At 38.6% G+C, this 19,730-nt stretch overlaps 1 protein-coding gene across 5 annotated transcripts in view; it reads left to right on the top strand.

Moving 5' to 3' along the window:
- The window catches only part of FAM189A1 (family with sequence similarity 189 member A1), a 489,776-nt gene that overhangs the window by 209,390 nt on the left and 260,656 nt on the right, over positions 1–19,730 (top strand). The gene's annotated exons all lie outside the window — the stretch shown is intronic.

Raw genomic sequence — 19,730 nt, 5'->3', positions numbered from 1 at the left:
AGAGTAGAGGTCTTTCACCTCTTCGATTATGGTATTTCATTATTTTTGGTACAGTTATAAATGAGCTTGTTTTCTTAATTTCTCTTTCTGCTACTTCTTTATTGTTATATAGAAATGCAACAGATTTCCGTATATTGAATTTGTATCTACAACTTTACCGAATTCATTTATCACTTCTAGTAGTTTTTTTGGTGGAGTCTTTAGGGTTTTCTATATATATCATGTCATCTGCAAAGAGTGAAAGTTTTACTTTTTCCTTACTAATTTAGATGTCATGTATTTCTTTTTCTTGTCTGATTGCGGCAGGTAGGACTTCTAGTACTTCGCTGAATAAGAGTGGTGAGAGTGGACATCCTTGTCTTGTTACTGACATTAAAGGGAAAGCTCTCAGTTTTTCACCATTGAGTATGATGTTAGCTGTTGGTTTTTCATATAAGGTCTTTACTATGTTGAGGTATGTTCCCTCTAAACCTACTTTGTTGAGAGTTTTTCTTTTTTATATTTTATTCATTTGTTTGACAGAGATCACAAGTAGGCAGAGAGGCAGGCAGAGAGGCAGGGGGTGGGGGGTGCGGAAGCAGGCTCCCTGCTGAGCAGAGAGCCCGATGTGGGGCTCCATCCCAGGACCCTGGGATGATGACCTGAGCCGAAAGCAGAGGCTTTAACCCACTGAGCCACCCAGGTGCCCCTTGTTGAGAGTTTTTAACATGAATGGATGTTGTACTTTTTCAGCTCTTTTTTGAGATGACCATAAAAATTTTTTTAAATTTTTATTTATTTTTTCTTTTCAGTGTTCCAGAATTCATTGTTTATGCACCACACCCAGTGCTCCATGCAATACGTGTCCTCCACAATACCCACCACCATATGGTTTTTATCCTCTTGTTAATGTAATATATCACATTGATTGATTTGTGAGTATTGAACCACCTTTGCATCCCTGGAATAAATCTCACATTTTTATGATAAATAATTTTTTAATAAATTGTTGGCTTCTGTTTGCTTTATTTGTTGGGGATATTTGCATCTATGTTCATCAGAAATATTAGCCTGTAGTTTTCTTTTTGTTTGTAGTGTCTTAGTCTGGTTTTTGTGTCTGGGTAATGCTGGCCTCAGAATGACTTTGGAAGCTCTTCCTCCTCTTCTGTTTTTTATAATAGTTTGAGAAGTGTCTCCTGTGGTTGAGATAATTGCTTTCCTTACATTAAACTATAAAAGGTTCTATATTATGGTGGATTGCAATTAGGAATAAAATTATATAGCTCTGATTTAAATAATTTTTGAAAGATTCAGTGGAACATCTTGCAATTGCTTATTTATCAATAATGGAACTAGCCTCAGACATAATCACAGGTAGTATGATTTAAAAAAAATTTGAGTGAAGTACTGTTTACATTTTATATTATACTGTTTGAGGAACCTGGCTTTTGGTTTACTTTTATTTGAGGAGTCTGGCCTTTTGCTTTACTTTTATTGCAAAATTTTTATCAACCAAGTTGGGAATGTGTATCAGTGAAGGTTTAATCAAACAAATAGAACCTCTAGGAGCCAACAGCAAGCACCTCTGTGAGTCAGACTCCTCTGAGTACTGCTTTGGCCCCACTGCCACTCAGTAACTATACCCACATGGTCCTTGGTGACTTAGTGCTGTCACTTGGTCCCTGCCACCCTGGAATCCCATAATCCTTATTGCATTTAGGGAGCCTAGTTTGACAGTTGCACAGATATTTCCAATCTAATTTTTGGCCTGCAGAGAAGAGGTACCACAAAGCTCTTCAAGGATGTTGGAGTTCCTCTCACAGATTTCTTATAGTTGTGGTAAGAAGTGAGTTCCCTGGATCCTCCAGGACAGGCGAGCAAGTCTTATGGGATCAATGCATTCTTATTCCAGTCTCCTTAAGCCTTTAGATCTCTTCCTCTTATGGTATACCAAGGAAGTCTGGCATTTCAACTTCATTTCTTAGAGTACCCCACCTTTGGATTCATATGTTAGCAAACTGAACAAACTTTTTTTTAAACTCCTCCAGCTAAACATTGAATGTTAGGATCTTCACTTAGCAGATAGAAATAAATCTGGCCTGATTCTACTCTATATTCCTTCTACCTTGATCCTCCACCATTAATAGTAAGTCCTAAGGATGTCCCCAGCCTCCAACTGTAAGAGGGTTTCCAGACAGCAGCACAGGTAGGGGAAATATGGAAAGAGCCTGGCTCACTCACTGAGTTAAGAAGAAGGTGGTGAAGGTCTGGGGATTTCAAGGAGGCTAGAGTTCACAGGAAAAAGTGCCAGAGAGAAGGGACTTCCACAAACAGAGTTCTGGAGGTCTGCAAAGGATTTCCTGTGAGTATTCAGCTGATGTTGATCAGCTTTTTCATATGAGAAAACTAGCTGAGGTCAGGAAAGAATCATCTGAGTAGATTAGAGGGAATAGTACAGGCAAAAAAGCAGGGCTTTCCTACCATCCTGACTGGAAAATCTTGTGATTTGTTCAGACAGGGGAGTAGAATACTTTTAGAAGAATCTTGCCTCAGTAATGGGGAATAATTAACCCCAGAGTACATGTCACTCCAGTCCTTTATGACAAATCTTAATATATGTGCTGCTTCAACAAGCTCTGTGATAAATCTTAAAAGCAAGATCCAAAGGAATCAAACCACTTCCAACTAATTTAATTATGTCCTAGGATGAAGTTCAAGAATGTTCATAGGAGTACAAAAATATCTAGCACCACCAAGATAATAATCCCAATGTCTGGCATCCAATCAAAGATTACTAGGCATGCCAAGAAGCAAGAAAATACAATCTGAAATGAGAAAAAGAAATAAATTTAAATTGATATAAAACATACCCACATGTTAGAAATAGCAGACAGCAGACAGAAGGGACATTAAAACAGTTATAACTGTATTCCAGATGTTCAAAAAATTAACTAGAGACAAGAAGGTATTAAAAAATACCTGTTTGAACTCTGAGTAATGAAAAATTCAATATAAGAGAGAAAAGATTCGCTGGATGAGATTAATGGCAGATGCAGTAAGAAAGAAGAGGGGTGTCTGGGTGCCTTCATCAATTAAGCATCTGACGCTTGGTTTAGTCTCAAGTCATTTCAGGGTCATGGGCTGCATTGGGCTTCATGCTCAGTGGTGAGTCTGCTTTAGAGTCTCTGCCCCCCTCAAATAAATAAATCTAAAAGAATATAAGAGAAGAGAAGATTAGTGAACTCAAGACATTGCAATAGAAGTTATCCAAAGGTAGAACATGGAGGAAAAAAAATTGTGAAAAATGAACAGAGTATTATGGTGAGTGCTGTGAAGTGTGTAAACCTGGCGATTCACAGACCTGTACCCCTGGGGATAAAAATATATTATATGTTTATAAAAAATAAAATTAAAAAAATGAACAGAGCATTAATGAGTTATGAGTTAATGGGGAGAATTTCAAGAAGCCTCTATGTGGAATGGGGGTCCCTAAAGAAATGGGGATGAATAGAAAAAATATTAAAAAATAAGAGAGTAGATCTTAAAAGTTCTTATCACAAGAAAAATATTTTGTGACAAGGTGTAGTGATGGACACTAAGTAGACTTATTGTGGTGATCATTTTGAGGATATTGAGGATTGAGGATTTTGAGGATAATGTACATCTGAAACTAATATAATATTATATGTTGGGGTGCCTGGGTAGTGCAATGTGTTAAGTGTTTGACTCTTGGTTTGGGCTCAGGTCTTGATCTCATGAGTCATGAAATTGAGCCCTGAGTCCGGCTCTGTGCTCAGTGTGGAGTCAACTTGGGTTTCTGTCTCCTTCTGCTACTCCCCCGACCCTTGTGATCTCTCTTCTCTCTCTCTCTCTCTTGCTTGCTCGCTCACTTCTCTCTCTGAAATAAATAAATCTTAAAAAAAAATTTATATATATATATATATATATATATATATACACTTTTATGTGTCAGTTGAATCTCAGTTCAAAAAAAAATAATAGCCAATTTTATTTTGAAAATTGGATGAAATCTATAAACCCAGAGATCTGAGAAACTCAATGCACACATAAGACAGGAAATGTGAAGAAAAACACACCAGCATTTTGTGGGATTTTTAACATATGTATGAAGAAAATAGTGTAAAGGTGAGGGAGAGGTATGCAATGTAAGGCTCTTAAAAGATATGTGAAGAAGTCTGTCACTTGAAGGCAAGGTGCTATATCCTAAAATATATACTATAAACTCTAAAGCAACCACTAAAATAAAAAGAAAAAATGAAGAGCTGGCTAATAAGCCAACAAAGGAAATACAGTGGGGTCATGCAAAATACCCAATTATCCAAAAGAAGGCAGAAAAAAAAAGGGGGGGGGGGAACAGAGCATAGATGAGACATAAAGAAAACAAATAGTAAGATTTTATTACTCATTTGAATTTCTTCTGTGAAATGCTGTTCATTTGTTTTGTCTATTTTCTCTAAGACTGGTTCCTTGGTATGTGGGATTTCTTCATATAGTAATTCTTTTCTGCTCTAAATGGCTAATATTTTATGCCAGTCTGTTGTTTGTCTTTCCATTTTTAGTTTTAATGAAGTGTCTTTTTAAAAAAATATAGAATTGTTAGCTTTTTATCTTGTAAACTTTGTTGTTCTTATTTTCTTATATGGTGTCTAGGGTTCCTTACTTTAAAAGATTGTTCTTGCCCCACAATTCTGAAATTATTTTCCTGTGTATTTCCAAAACATTTATAGTTTTCTTTTTATGTTTAGGTAATTGATCCCAAACTTACTTTTAAATATGGTATGAAACGTAAAGCTCTAACTTTACTTTTTCCAAATGAATACTTATTTCTCCAGCAGCAATTTTTGAATGTTTACTATTGCTCCTCACATGTGAAGTGTCCCTCTCCTTCCTACTTTTCTGGACATGGGTCTGTTTATTAATCTCTATTCTGTTTCGTGAGTCTATTGGTCCATTTTTAAATTTTTTTATTGATCCATATTAAGCCAGTACAATATTTTAATTAGTGAAACTTTAAAGTGAGTCACTCTTATTTTTTCATAAAATTTGGTACTTACGTGTATTTTCTCTTAAGAAAACTTTTGAATCACTTCATGGAGTTTTATACTGATAATGCTTTGATTTTGGTTGTGACTACATTTACATTGCTTTTATATACTCTGGACAAGTAATATCTTTATTTTTGAGAGATGGGGATATATTTTCGGTTATAATTTCCAGAAAGATGATAATGTGTGTTGATCTTATATCTGGCTACAACACACCATAGAGACCTATTGTTCTGGATCTGGTTAGTCTATTGGATATTTAAGAGAAATTTTCTGGGGAAATTTCTTCCATCAAGTTTTTGATTATATCGCTTCTCATATTTCTCTGCCTTCTAGAATTTATCCTACTTGGAGTTGGTAGAAGGATATTCTACCTGCTAAATTGATGTCAAATAATTCTTAACATGTTTTAGTATTTTTCTTTTTCTTTCTTACTTCCTGGGTTATTTCTTTTGTTTTATTTCTGGATAACTAATTTGGACCTCAGCCATCTTCATTCTGCTATTTGACCCTTTTGCTAAATGTTTCATTTTGACAGGATGTTATTTTCAGAGAATTCTCTTGTTCTCTAATTGCTTCTTTTTCATAGCAATATGCTCACAGTTCATGAAGCACTTATTGTATGGGTGCGGTCTCCTTCAGGAGTATTAATTAGAATTTTGTCAGGTCTCCTCACTCCTCTGTATTCTCACTTCCCCCCACAGGTCAGTTGGCCTCTTTATTCATCTAGCTTTTCAGGAAATTTGTTTTACTCAGGTGGTTGGTTATCCTGTTCATATGTACAAAGGGAGGACTGTGTTGGTGTGGGTAGGTGGTTGGTATGGTTGGTTGCTTGGTGTCTTGTGTTTTCTTGCTGGGGTGGTGTGCAGCCCTTCATAGTTACTGCCACCCGCACCTGGGTAGACCTGCCCTGGGATGGGAAGACCATCTTTGGGATCTTTGAAAGCATGAGATCCATGGGAACTGGCAGGATCTATGTCAGGCCTCCTGGGAGAGGCAACCAGCTTAGCGCTGATGTTCCACCAGGCAAAACTGCTTTTCCAACTTCAATATCCATTGTGAAGGCTCAGAGGTACCTCAAGCCAGGCTTGTCCTGGACTGGTGGTGGTGGTGATGATGATGATGTTGATGTCAGCAGTAACGACTAATAGTTATCAGTCATTCTTCATGTTCCAGACACTCTTCTAAGGACCACTCTATGAAGTGAGTACAACAAGTTTTAGACATGCCTGAGGTTTTGCAGCTTGTGAGTGGCAGAGCTCAGGTTTGAACCCAGGTAATATGCCTATGCTCTTAACCACTAGGCTAGCCTTCATCCTGCCTGCACATCAGAGCCACCTGAGGCACTTAAAAAATAATACTAGTTCAGATCCATGGCATCATTTCTGTTTAGCTTCCGTAATGAGTATGGTTGTAAAATATTCTATGTAGCAGGACATTTTCAAGTATTCTCACCATTTGGTTCTCATGACACCCTAGTGGGGCACTCTGTTACCATCCCACCCAAAGGAGGAACTGAGGCACAGGATGGGAGCGGGGGGCAGGGGAGCAAACAATGAGCTGGTCACTAGCTCAGGCCAGTAGGGTCCTAGAGGCTCTGCTCCTAATCCGTGTGCCACATTGCCTCACTTGAGATCTTTAAATTTAACAACAAAAAACCTCTTTCTTTAGCTTACTGAAGCATAAATTCAGCTCCCTTAGCTTGTCAGGCTAAGACTTAGTGCAGCACAGCATCAGACTAAATAAAATGCTTTTATGTCCAATTCATTATTTCATGATTTCCTTTTCATTAGAAGCTGCCAGATAGAGGAAGATTTTTTTTTCTTTCATATTTTCTTTTCTCAGAAAAGGCAGCTCCCGTAGTTTCACATTCATCCCAGCAGATGTTTGGGTGGTTTCTATGCTGCAGGGAGCATTCAAGTCCTGAGAAACAGGAATGCTCTTCCATTACACTGGGCAGTGGCCAGAGCACCTCCAGTCTTTTGGAGTTTAATTCATTGGAGCTGTCCCAGGAGTGGTAGTAATAGATGTTTACTCATTACTCTTAAGTTTAGGGGTTCCTGGGTTCAGCCAGTTGAGCAACCAATTTTTGATTTTGGCTTAGGTCATGATCTCAGGGTCACGGGATTGAGCCCTGCATAGGGGTTCACGCTCAGTGGGGAGTCTCTGGAGATTCTCACTCTCCTTCTGTCCTCCCCAACCCTCCCCCCAAATAAATCATTAAGAAAAAATGAATAGATTTCTTTAAAAAATAAAAAAAATAATTATTCCCATAATTTTATTCCCAATTTTAGAGAAACCAGCCTTATATACCCAAGTATAAGTGACTGATTCTTATAGTGCCAGATTTATTGGAAACCTACAGATAAATGACAGAAAAAAATAGCTTTCATTGCCCTTCTGTTCAGCTTGAATTCTGTTATTGTTGTTTTTTTCTTCAGCTGCAGTATTTAATGAAACATACAAATGCCAAGGAATTGGAACTATTTGATGAATGAACTTCAACCTGGATTAGAGTGGGTTTTTTCCCCCTCTCTTTTCATTGCTATGGCGATCATTTTCCAATATAAGAAAGCTTAAAAATCTTATGCCACATATATTAACTTCTTTTTAAAAGTGTCTTTGCATTTTTGTACCAATGGAAATGTTTCCTGCTGTGCCCATTAGAAATTCAGCTTTAGTTTCACTACAGATTTATATGTTTGGCAATATTTTGTGGGGAAAAAAATGTTTGAATCACTTTAACCTTTAATATGAGCTATAGAAAGCCTGTAGGGCTTTCTTTCAAGCTCATGGATTGAGCTCAAATATAACTTTAATATGCTGTTTAAAAATTAGGTGAGCTAAAGGTTAATATATTTAATGTAAATGTATTTGGAGTCATTATTTATTCAGAAAATTCGTTATAAATCCACTTTGGGGGCTTCTTACAGTCAAGATCACGACCTCTCTTCCAGAGAGTGTATTTTGCTTGATTACATTAAAGATGAAGCCTTCATTCCTTAAGTGCTGAAGAGGAGAAGGAAGTAAGATGTGCACAAATTTGTACAGGTCTTTGAAACAATGCAGACTCTTACTCTGCTAATAAAGCAGCTTAAGTATCTAAAACACTCTATCTTGTTTATGAAGATCGACTAATACACTCATCTTAAATTTACTAACAGTATTAAATTTCATTAGGGAAAGGCAGTCTCACCAGAAAACCAAGACTGACACAGAGTAATTAAAATAGAGCATAAGAAAACCACTGAAGGCCAAGTGAAATTAAAGATGGTCATTGGTAAAATACCCAATTTTATTAAAACATGACTTTTTTTTAATATATTTGCTTGAGTCATTTACTTCTCAGTATAAATTCTTCTGTTTTGATCCATCAGGTACATTTTTAATTGAAAATGTAATAAAAGTTACTCTCTACAAGAGACAATGAGCTTGGATAGGAAAATTAAAAACAAGGTAGACAAAAGATATCTAATAAGGTAGTCATGTGCCTAAAAGCACAACGAATTAAATGCATCATTTTGAATCATACCTGGAAATCACTATAATAGACTTTCCCCTGGTTGTTGCTTCTGACTGGATGTTGAGACTCTTTTTAGAGAGATGGAATTCTTTCTGTAGGCCAGTCTGGGGAATTTTGCTCTTCCTCTGAAGGCAGAAACCGGAGAGCAATGAGGTCCATAGGAATAGTACTGAGGACAGGTGGTGGTCTTTGGGAGCTCAGAAGCCTTATGGAACATGCATACCTCCATGCTGCAGATGTCCCAGTATGTGCCTCTGCATGGCATCCTAGACCCTTCCTATGTATCTATCAGTGGCTTGAGTGGGTACTTGTAATCCAAGTACACTGGTAAGTAGGTTGTGAGATGAGTTGCACGTAACTGACTCCCCAGACCCTGATCAATTTCTTGATGATGATTAACCCAGTATCTAGTATCCCCCAGTTGCAGGCATCAGCAGGATGTTTCCAGAAGAGAAGAGTTTGCCCCCCTGCTGGTTACTGAGGCTTGGTAACATGGTTCCTGGTATGTGTCAGTAGTAACTGAATTTATTCACGTGTATAACCCCGGGATGATTCTGTCTTTCAGACAGTTCTTTATTATGTGTGTCCTGGACACATACAGGATGTGGTCAACAAGCAGCAATGTTCAGAAGTGTTACATGATGAGGCTCAGGGTCTTCTGTGCCACAGGAGTCCTCCAGATAGCAAAATATACCATGCAAGGTGCAGAACTCTGAGTTGAGTTGGGAACAAAGAAGCATAAGATATGGTCTTGCCTTCAAAAGTGTGGATTCTAGATGAGGAAATCATATGAGTTGGAAAAATATAAACAGCAATAAAGGTATTAAAATAGTAATAAGAGATAATAGGAAACAGTTGCAGGTTAGAACTTAATCAAGAAATGAATTGGACATACTTTTTTATCTTGAAAGATGAAAGGAGTTGATGCTTTGCTGATGCTTTTTGTGTATCAGCTCGTAACAGCCCTCCAAGACAAGTATTCACTATTACAAGTGAAGAACGCATTCCTTCCAAAAGTAATATGTAATTGACCCAGGTCACAGGTTTGGATAGAGAACTCGCCAGAGTTTGGGTAGAGAAATCTAGGTCCATCTGCTTCTGAAGGGTCTGTTCTTTTCATTATGTCCTGCTGCTTCCACTAGGGATGAATCAGAATGCATCTTACGGAGAATGGGATTCAACCTATGTAAGACAGGTGGCATTTGTGCAGGTGGATTGGAGAGTGGAACCCTTGCCAAGCCAAAAGAACATCAAGAAAATCTAGGAAGCAAGAAAAGGACAAGGTCTAAGGGTCCAGGAGAAATTCAACTGCAGAAACTTTGGGGGAGAAAGGGAGGGCAGTGGTTGAGCCACAGCTGGTTCTTGAATCTTCTCTCTAGCCTTCAGAGTTGTCTTCAGCCTCCGCTTGAGCTCTTCCAGCATCAAGAGATAGATGACTGCCCAAATCTGCCAGCCCATGGAGTAGCTTCCTGGTCATACTTTAGTAACTGGCTCTTGACTCGTTTTGCTCCAGCACTGACCTAATCACCTGATGCTTATGGTCTGGAAAAGACTGAATCCACTGTCCGTGCAAGAGGAGCTCTGTCTCCTGTTCCAAGTATTCTGGTGGGTCCTAGCTGACCAGGGAGCAGGTGAAGGGTGGCCCCTCAACTGAGAGTGGCAGTGGCATGGTCAGTGACATATTTAATGTGTGTTTTGCTGTGCTGGCAATTTAACTCACCATATTAATGACAAGTCTTAGAAATTCCATAGCCTTTTGTGTATAGACATTTGCCAAAAGCATCTATAGTTAAAGGAAACGGAGAGTCTCCTATACAGTCTGTTTTTGATAAGAATTGTCTGATGTCGGGACTTTTGGGTGGCTCAGTTGGTTAAGTGTCCGCCTTTGGCTCAGGTCATGGTCCCAGGGTCCTGAGATCGAGTCCTGCATCAGGCTCCTTGCTCACCAAGGAGCCTGTTTCTCCCTCTGCCTGCCACTCCTCTTGCTTGTGCTCCTTCTCTTTCTCTCTCTCTCAAGGAAATAAATCTTAAAAAAAAAAAAAGAATTGTCTGATGTCCACTTTAGAAATCCCTGCCACCTCTAAAATGTCTCTCTTTCCTAATGCACTTCCTTTGCCCTGGGGTCTTCATGGTCTTCTAATAGAAAAAAAGTCGTTAAGAAAAAAAAAAAAAGCTTAATATGCTGAGGTAGCGCTAATATAAGAAAAGTAATAAATGAAGTGTCACTAGATTCAAACTGCATATTCTTTCAGAAAGAAGGCAATTACTGTTATAAAGATATAGCATTAGAAAAATTATTGCAGCTGAGAAGTATGTGGTATGTCTGTCTGTGGCACAGTTAATTTTAAAAGTATTACCAAGCATACAAATCATAAGACTAAAATGCTGAACCATATTAATTGAAAGTGAATTTAATATGCAGTTCTGAGGAACTGTCTCTACTTATCCAGCTCTAAAAAAATTGTAACTTATAGGCTATTAGTTATCAGATTTTCTTTCAAATGTCCAACCTCTTTTAATGAAGATTATTACTCATGGACCTTATCTTTGATTCCTGAATAATTTTTTTGCTGTACAATAAGTAACGATAATATTGGAACATCCATATTTTACCCTGATTTTTATATGCATTGAATTCAAGTTTCTGTAGGTTCTAATTCTTGTTAAAATACAGAAATTCTGATTAGGAATGAAAAAGAAAACTCAGAGTTTTCAGATTTGATTGTTCTACTATTCACTTTGTGTAGTTCAACTATTGATAGAAAAACTGATTGAAATTGATTGAAAATAGCACTGTAGATAGGGAGTATTATCTAATGACTAACAAACTTTTAAAATCAGTCAAACTGATTATTTGAAGATTGGCTTTAGGAGGAAGAAAGACATTATCTACATTTCTTATTTGTGTGGTATTACCAAACACAGGTCTTTCTTTCTTTCTCTTTCTTTCTTTCTTTCTTCTTTCTTTTTTCTTTCCTATTCATTTATTTTTTAACTTTCTTTTCAGTGTTCCAGAATTCATTGTGTATGCACCACACCCAGTGCTCCATGCAATACGTGCCCTCCATAATACCCACTACCAGGCTCACCCAACCTCCCAAATTCCGCCCCTCCAAAACCCTCAGTTTGTTTCTCAGAGTCCACAGTCTCTCATAGTTTGTCTCTCCCTCTAATTTCCCCCAACTCACTTCTCCTCTCCATCTCTCCATGTCCTCTGTTATTCCTTATGCTCCATAAGTAAGTGAAACCATATGATAATTGACTCTCTCTGCTTGACTTATTTCACTCAGCATAATCTCTTCCAGTCCTGTCCATGTTGATGCAAAACTGGGGTATTCATCCTTTCTGATGGCTGCGTAATATTCCATTGTACATATGGACCACATCTTCTTTATCCATTCATCTGTTGAAGGGCATCTTGGTTCTTTCCACAGTTTGGCAACTATGGCCATTGCTGCTATGAACACTGGAGTACAGATGGTCCTTCTTTTCACTACATCTGTGTCTTTGTGGTCAATACCCAGTAGTGCAATTGCAGGGTCATAGGGAAGCTCTATTTTAATTTTTTAAGGAATCTCCACACTGTTTTCCAAAGTGGATGCACCAGGTTGCATTCCCACCAACAGTGTAAGAGGGTTTCCCCTTTCTCCACATCCTCTCCAACACATGTTGTTTACTGTCTTGTTAATTTTATATAGGGATAGAGGGAACATTCCTCAACTTCATAAAATCTATCTATGAAAAACCCACAGCAAATATCATCCTCAATGGGAAAAAGCTGACAGCCTTCCCTTTGAGATCAGGAACACAGCAAGGATGTCCACTCTCACCACTCTTGTTCAACGTAGTATTAGAAGTCCTAGTAACAGCAATCAGACAACAAGGAGAAATAAAAGGTATTCAAATTGGCAATGAAGAAGTCAAACTCTCTCTCTTCATTGATGACATGATTCTTTATATGGAAAACCCAAAAGACTCCACCCCCAAACTACTAGAACTCATACAGCGATTCAGTAATGTGGCAGGATACAAAATCAATGTACAGAAATCAGTTGCTTTCTTATACACCAACAATGAAAATACAGAAAGGGAAATTAGAGAATCGATTCCATTTACTTTCTTTATTTTTTTTAAGATTTTATTTGTTTATTTTAGAGGGAGATAAAGAGCACGAATGAAGGGAGGGGCAGAGGGAGAGGGAGAGAGAGAATCCCAAGCAGAATCCATGCTGAGTACAGAGCTGGGGGTGGGGTTAGATCCCAGGCCCCTGAGATCATGACCTGAGCAGAAATCAAGAAGCAGATTCTCAGTCAATTGAACCACCCAGGGGCCTCCCAAAAACAGGTCTTGATGAAGTCCCCCCCCCCACACACACACACTATGTGAGTATTAGCTACATGTTCTAGAAAATCTAGAAAATTCAGGGACATGACTGAGAAGACAACTGTAGGGGCTCTGCCCCTGCTCATAGCCACTATTAGCCTCATCTCATCTTTTTTTTTTTTTAATTTTTATTGTGTTTTTTTAGTCACCATACATCACATCATTAGTTTTTGATGTAGTGTTCCAAGATTCATTGTTGGTATTTACCAGTGCTCTCTGCAATATGTGCCCTCCTTAATACCCACCACCAGACTCACCTCATCTTTTCCTACAAACAGCCATTTGCTCCATGATCCAGATTGGTATCTCACACTGGAGCTCTGTTTTTGCCAGTTCCTCATGTCCACCACTGTGTGCTCTGTTTGGATTTTATGTTCGTATGTATGTTAGTGTTCACTATTTGTAGATTATTTCATTTACTAATATGAAATGGTCTTGCCCAATTGAATGTTTTATGGCCTTTGAATTCTGCCTTGTCTAAAATTAGAGCACCACCATCATTTCTCTTTTGTTCAGATTTGCCTGTTATCTTTGCCTATCATTTTTATTTTACTTTCGTGTGATAGTTTATTCCGGGATGTCTCTTAATACAAATCAATTTGCTTAAACCAGGGTGACTGTTTCTTGTGAAATCTCCTCTATACGTGTGAATGAGTCCAAGTTATTCTTTTCATCTTTCTTCCTTTATGCATTTTTTCATCGGTCCTTCTGATTTTTAGTGTTCTTTCTAAAATCACTTCATTCAGTGTGCAAACATTTAAAAGGTAAGCAGCTAGTTTCCTATTCTGCTGGCAGTTACATTCTAAAATATAGCTCATCTTTTCCATTTTAAATTGTGAAATATTTATTAGTAGAAAATATATGACACCTATGCGGAATGCATGTAAATTATGAAGCATAACCTTGAAGCAAACAACGGAGCCCCCCCCCCACCTCCAGAACCAGTCAACGTAGGAAATGTAAATTACCCACTCTGGGGCCTGGTTATGGTTCCCTCTCCATCTCATCTCCTTCTCTCTGATTCAGAGCAGGGGTTTGAGGGTCGCCCTTCATTTACCACATATATACATCTCCCTAAATAATATGGTATTTTTATTGTTTTTGAACTTCATATAAATAGAATCACATTCTATTCTTCTATGACTTCGGTTTTTTTTTTCATTTAAACATAATATTAGGGGTCACCCATATTTGTGTGTGTAGCTCTAGATTAATTGCTTTTAATGCTGGTATAATGTTCCATCATGTGATAACCACAATATGTTTGTCTCTTCTTGAGTGGAACAAGTAACTTTTTTCCCCATTATGAACTGTGCTACTGTGAGTATTTTAATACCCTCTTCTTCATATACCTGAGAGTTCCTCTGGTATATGCACCTGGAAGTGGAATCACGGGGCTCTAGCGAAGGCATATTTTCACTTTTATGGAATCATGTCACATGGTTTTTCCAAAGCAGCCAATATAGACACCGAGGAGTGTTCACTTTTTTTTTTTTTTTTTTTTTGAAGAACTTCACAGGGCTTGACTGGAAAGTCTGGCACATGTAACATAGTATTTCATGGTCTCAGTTTGCATTTATTTTATTTCTGATGAAATCAGCCAACTTTTATGTCTTTCCTGGCCAGTGTGTTTCCTCTTCTATAATAGGTTTGTGCTGTACTTTATTTTTGTTTATCTCTCTCTTACTTATTTCTAGAAGTTACCTACATTATATCTTCCGGATGCTATTTCTTTGTTAAGTCTCCGTTTAGGATTTGACTTACCATTTCACTTTCTTTATGGTTTTCTGTACTTAACAATCTTTTTCACTATGGGTAATTTTTGTGCATGTGCAATTTTTGTTAAATCCTTCCTGGAGTGATATCATCAATATGGAGGAAGGAGTTTTCTACCATTTTCTCCCACAAAGAACACTGATTGTGAGGATCAGCCACAGATGGGAGTGCCTTTGCAGAAGTCTGGAACTCTAGCAGAGAAGTTCCAGCAAACTGTTGGAACAAAAACCATCCAAGATTAGAGATGATAAAGAGGGTAAGAGGAACAGTTACAAGTTAACTGCTTCACCCCTCCCCCAAGGCAGCACAGCTCATTGCCAAGAAATTTTCTCAGCCCATGATTTCTCCCGAGGAGAAAAGTGAGACTGTGTGTGAGTGCATGCTACTGGCATCCCCCGCTGTGTGGGATGCTGTCAGAGACCTATTTATTTCTGGCCCACTCAGAATCTGAGGTGTGCTAATGACTGGAGGGTAGAAAGGGCTGGGAGAACAGCAGCCAGGGCTCTCAGAAGGCATCGGTGGAAAACAAATAAGAGGCTGTCCGCACTTGGATTGGCTTAATGGGATTGAGAGAAAGCAGTCTCAAGAATTCTACCTCTCCCCCACTCCAAGAGGGAACAAGAAGTCTGGAACAGGTGTTTCCATAGAGGAGGTCTGAGAAAGCCTCAGAATTCTCTAAGATGGTAAGATATTTCTCTGCTGAAGACAGTCGGTAAAGACTGGAGTATGTGACTGCTTCTTCAAATATGAACACAACAATTCAAGACGTTAAAGAATATGAAAAATCCTGGAAACATTATACCACCAAATTGATTTTGTATCCTGCTACATTACTGAATGTAACACAACAGTGGAACAACAGTGGAAAGAAACACAACAGTTTCATAGTAACTGACCTTTAAGAAGTGGAGATCTGATTTGTCTGATGAAAAATCCAAAATAGTTGTTTTAAGAAGTTCATTGAGCTGAAAGATAATTTAACAGAATCAGGAAAACAATGAAAAAATGGGAAATTTAACAGATGTAAATGATTTTTATTTTATTTAATTAATTTAAAAAATATTTTATTTTATTTATTTGACAGAGAGAGAGACAGCAAGAGAGGGAACACAAGCAGGGGAGTGGGAGAGGGAGAAGGAGGCTCCCCCACTGGGCAGGGAGCCTGATGCAGGACTTGATCCCAGGACCCCGAGATCATGACCTGAGCTGAAGGTAGATGCTTATCAACTAAGCCACCCAGGCATCCCATACAAATAGTTTTTAAAAGAACCAAACAGAAATACTAATGCTGAAGGATAGTATGGCTGAAACGGAAAAAAAATATACAGTAGAGAGCATGACCATCAGACCTGATAATGCAGAAGAAAGAGTCTATAAAACTGAAGATGGTTCATTTGAAATTACCCAGTCAGAGGAGAACAGTGGAGAAAAGCTATTTGAATTATAGAATACCATTAAAAAAAAATCTATGTATTTTGGGATTCCAGGAGGAAAAGAGAAGGAGAAAGAGGCAGAAAGCTTTTTAAAAGAAATGATGTCTTACAGCAATTCAGTAATGTAGCAGGATACAAAATCAATGCACGGAAATCAGTTACTTTCTTATACACTAACAATGAAACTATAGAAAGCAAAATTAGAGAATCAATTCCACTTACTATAGCAACAAGATACCTTGGAATAAACCTAACCAAACAGTAAAACAATAAACGATCTGTACTTAAGGATCTACAGAACACTCATGAAAGAAATTGAAGAAGACACAAAAAGATGGAAAAATATTCCATGCTCATGGATTGGAAGAATAAACATTGTTGAAGTGTCTATACTGCCTAGAGCAATCTATACTTTCAATGCCATCTCAATCAAAATTCCACCGGCATTTTTCAAAGTGCTGGAACAAACAATCCTAAAATTTGTATGGAACCAGAAAAGACCTTGAATCGCTAAGGAAATGTTGAAAAAGAAAAACAAAGCTAAGGGTATCATGTTCCCTGATTTCAAGCTTTGTTACAAAGCTGTGATCACCAAGACAGCATGGTACTGGCACAAAAACAGACACATAGGCTAATGGAACAGAGGAGAGAGCCGAGATATGGACCCTCAACTCTATGGTCAAATAATCTTCAACAAAGCAGGAAAAAATACACAGTGGAAAAAAGATAGTCTCTTCAATAAATGGTGCTGGGAAAATTAGACAGCTATGTATAGAAGAATGAAACTCGACCATTCTCTTACACCATACACAAAGATAAAATCAAAATGGATAAAAGACCACAATGTGAGACAGGAACCATCAAAATCCTGGAGGAGAACATAGGCAGTAACCTCTTCGACATCTGCCACAGCAACTTCTTTCAAGATGTGTCTCCAAAGGCAAAGGAAACAAAAGCAAAAATGAACTTTTGGGACTTCTTCAAAATAAAAAGCTTCTGCACAGCAAAGAAAACAGTCAACAAAACAAGGAGGCAACCCAGGGAATGGGAGAAGATATTCGCAAATGACACGACAGACAAAGGGCTGATATCCAGGATCTATAAAGAACACCTCAAACGCAATACACACAAAACAGATAATCATATCAAAAAATAGGCAGAAGACATGAACAGACACTTCTCTAATGAAGACATACAAATGGCTAGCAGACACATGAAAAAGGTTCATCATCATTAGCCATCAGGGAGATTCAAATCAAAACCACATTGAGATACCACATTACACCAGTTAGAATGGCAAAGATTTACAAGGCAGAAAAGAACAGATGCTGGAGAGGATGTGGAGAAAGGAGCACCCTCTTACACTGTTAGTGGGAATGCAAGTTTGTGCAGCCATTTTGGAAAACAGTGTGGAGATTCCTTAAAAAATTAAAAATAGAGCTACCTTATGACCCTGTAATTGCACAACTGGGTATTTACCCCAAAGATACAGATGTAGTTAAAAGAAGGGTCATATGTACTCCAATGCTCATAGCAGCAATGGCCACAGAGCGCAAAACTGTAGACAGAGCCAAGATGCCCTTTAATAGATGAATGGATGTAGAAGATGTGGTCCATATATATAATGGAATATTACTCAGCCATCAGAAAGGATGAATACCCAACTTTTGTATCAACATGGACGGGACTGGAGGAGATTATGCTGAGTGAAATAAGTCAAGCAGAGAAAGTCAGTTATCATATGGTTTCACTTACCTGTGGAGCATAAGGAATAACATGGAGGACATTAGGAGAAGGAAAGGAAAAGTGAATTGGGGTAAATCAGAGGGGGAGACGAACCATGAGAGACTGTGGACTCTGAGAAACAAACTGAGGGTTTTAGAGAGGAGAGGGGTGGGGACATGGATGAGCCTGGTGGTGGGTATTACGGAGGGCATGTATTGCATGGAGCACTGGGTGTGGTACATAAACAATGAATCTTGGAACACTGAAAAAATAAAATGAATGAATGAATGAATAAATAAAAATAAAAGTGAATAAGAAACAATATTGTATGTAATATATCAATGCCATCTTGATATTATTAATTCATCGTAAGAAAAATATATTACATTTGTTCTTGTAAACATAGTAATTTAATATGATAGCAAATTGGAATTCTACAGAAAATAAAAAGATACATAATTTCAAAAAAAAAAAAAAAAGAAAGAAATGAAGGGTGACAACTTGCCAAATATGGGGAAATAGTTCAACATCCCAAGTTTATGAAGCCTGTAAGTCCCCAAACAGTTTAATCCAAAGAAGAATTCACTGAGTCACATTTTAATAAAACTCTCTAAAATTAAAGACAAAGAATTTAAAAAGTGAGAAAAAAATTCCTCATATAAAAAGAAACCTCCGGAGGGGAGGAGTCAAGATGGCGAAGAAGTAGCAGGCTGAGACTACTTCGGGTAGCAGGAGATCAGCTAGATAGCTTATCTAAAGATTGCAAACACCTACAAATCCAACGGGAGATCGAAGAGAAGAACAACAGCAATTCTAGAAACAGAAAATCAACCACTTTCTGAAATATAGGACTGGCGGAGAAGTGAATCCAAAGCGACGGGAAGATAGACCGCGGGGGGGAGGGGCCGGCTCCCGGCAAGCGGCGGAGCAACGGAGCACAAAATCAGGACTTTTAAAAGTCTGTTCCACTGAGGGACATCGCTCCAGAGGCTTAACCGGGGTGAAGCCCACACGGGGTCAGCGTGGCCTCAGGTCCCGCAGGGTCACAGAAGGATCGGGGGTGTCTGAGTGTCACAGAGCTTACAGGTATTAGAACGGGGAAGCCGGCTACAGAGACAGAACCGAGGAGTGAGCTCTCAGCTCGGGGTTACCTTGAACCGGTCGCAGGCTCGGTCAGCACGGAGCGCAGCTGGAGGCCAGGGTGACAAGAGTGGTTGGGCGCTGTTCTCTGAGGGCGCACTGAGGAGTGGGGCCCCGGGCTCTCGGCTCCTCTAGGCCGGAGACTGGGAGGCCGCCATCTTTGTTCCCGTCCTCCGGAACTCTACGGAAGGCGCTCAGGGAACAAAAGCTCCCGAAAGCAAACCCCAGCAGATTATTCAGCCTGGCCCCTGGTAAGGGCGGTGCAACTCCGCCTGGGGCAAAGACATTGGAGAATCTACAACAGGCCCCTCCCCCAGAAGATCAACAAGAAATCCAGCCAGGACCAAGTTCACCTACCAAGGAGTGCAGTTTCAATACCAAGGAGAGCAGCAGAATTCCAGAGGAGGAGAAAGCAAAGCACGGAACTCATGGCTTTCTCCCCATGATTCTTTAGACTTGCAGTTAATTTAATTTTTTTTCTTTTTCAATTTTTTTCTCTTCTTCAGCTAAATTTTTTTAACTTTTACCCTTTTCTTTTTTTAACGTTTTTTAACTAGTTTATCTGATATATATATATTTTTTTTTTCCTTTTTATATTTTTTCTTTATTCGTTTTCTTTTTTTAATTGTTTCTTTTTTTTTTTTTTCTTTCCGAACCTCTTTTTATCCCCTTTCTCCCCCCTCACGATTTGGGATCTCTTCTGAT

The sequence above is a fragment of the Lontra canadensis genome, unplaced genomic scaffold, assembly GCF_010015895.1.
Source record: "Lontra canadensis isolate GAN:19392208 unplaced genomic scaffold, GSC_riverotter_1.0 scaffold89, whole genome shotgun sequence".
Classification (NCBI taxonomy): Eukaryota; Metazoa; Chordata; class Mammalia; order Carnivora; family Mustelidae; genus Lontra; species Lontra canadensis.
The sequence above is the reverse complement of the archived record's forward strand: the minus strand, read 5'-3'. Positions and strand labels throughout refer to the sequence as shown.